This window comes from Etheostoma cragini, chromosome 21 (assembly GCF_013103735.1).
Source record: "Etheostoma cragini isolate CJK2018 chromosome 21, CSU_Ecrag_1.0, whole genome shotgun sequence".
Lineage (NCBI taxonomy): Eukaryota > Metazoa > Chordata > Actinopteri > Perciformes > Percidae > Etheostoma > Etheostoma cragini.
In genome coordinates, this window is record NC_048427.1 from 1,296,765 (window position 1) to 1,298,073 (window position 1,309).

Consider the following 1,309-nt stretch of genomic DNA (forward strand, 5'->3'; position numbering starts at 1 on the left):
GAGGAGGAGGAGGAGGAGGAGGAGGAGTCTGACTGTCACTTCAGCAGATTTCCCTGGTGAACCGAGCGTCTGTGGCCACCGGGGGGCGCTCTGAGTCAAAGCTCAGCAGAGGAACCCAGTTGTTTTTTCCAGCTTTGTGATGCAAGTGATTTACTATTAATGTACATATTTGTTATTAACGCTGTTATTACGTTGATATTAATATTATAAACATAAAAATATGCCCCAGGTTGCAGCCATGTAGCATGAAAACGTCTCACTCCTCCCACGGCGGGGTTAGTTTTTTACGTTAACGTTGTTATTTGTGCCTTTTTATTTACAATCTCATATGCTAATTAGAACAAACTTTAAGGACTATAGCCGTGACTTTCATCGCTAGATTTGCACAATTGATGGTGAAGGGCGTTTTCTTGTGATGTTTAAACAACCAAATATGTAACATGAACTGGTTATAAGAGAGTAGAGGAAGAGTTGTCGGTTTTCTTCTTCTTGTTTTTTAATTTTACACCAAAAACGTGGTTAAAGCTCTGGAAAAAACTAGTAAGTAGAAGTTAAAACCTTTTTGAAAACGCTTTATTTTACTGGTAATTTTCCTTCTTTTCTCCTCTGAAGTTTTCGGGTAATTATGAAAATACACACCTGAATTAATAAATAATTATAAGTAATAATAGTTGGAGTCAGCTGGAGTCTGGAGACAAACAAATATAGATTAATGTCTCCATTCATAAAAATTAAATTACTATAATTAGCTCCAACATACATATTTAATAACATATATATTTAGTAACTTCTTGAAAAATGACACACCTGTAAAATGAAGCGTTTCGGACCCTTTTGTTATTGGTGGTTGTGTTTAAATGTCTTCTTTTAATTTTGATTATTTGCACTATTATTTGCTTTTTATTACGAAGATCCATTTCTTTAAATTATATATTTTGTCATTCAGTCCAAAGTTTACTGTTTTCACGCCTTTATTTTTAAATAACAATTGATCAGTTTTATTTACTTTAGATTTTTTTTTTTTGTCGTTTTCATACCTGATTTTTTTGTGTTGAATAAATAATTTCACATTAAACAGATTTTCATAAATTTCAAATGTTGCTTTTTTTTTGTTCACCCTTTCCAAACTTCTCACGTTATTTTCAAATATTTTACACACAAAGCAATTTTAGGAGAAAAGTCCTAAAAAAATTCCAACGCAAATGTTTGTATCCAAACTTTATTTAAGATTAAAATGTTACATTTATAACATAATACTACAATACTGGGTCCATTGGTTGAGTAAATGTACTCTCTCTCTCTCTCTCTC

At 32.2% G+C, this 1,309-nt stretch overlaps 1 protein-coding gene across 3 annotated transcripts in view; it reads right to left on the reverse strand.

Annotated features, from left to right (window-relative positions):
* Positions 1–1,309, reverse strand: part of grb7 (growth factor receptor bound protein 7) — a 30,408-nt gene that overhangs the window by 8,538 nt on the left and 20,561 nt on the right. The gene's annotated exons all lie outside the window — the stretch shown is intronic.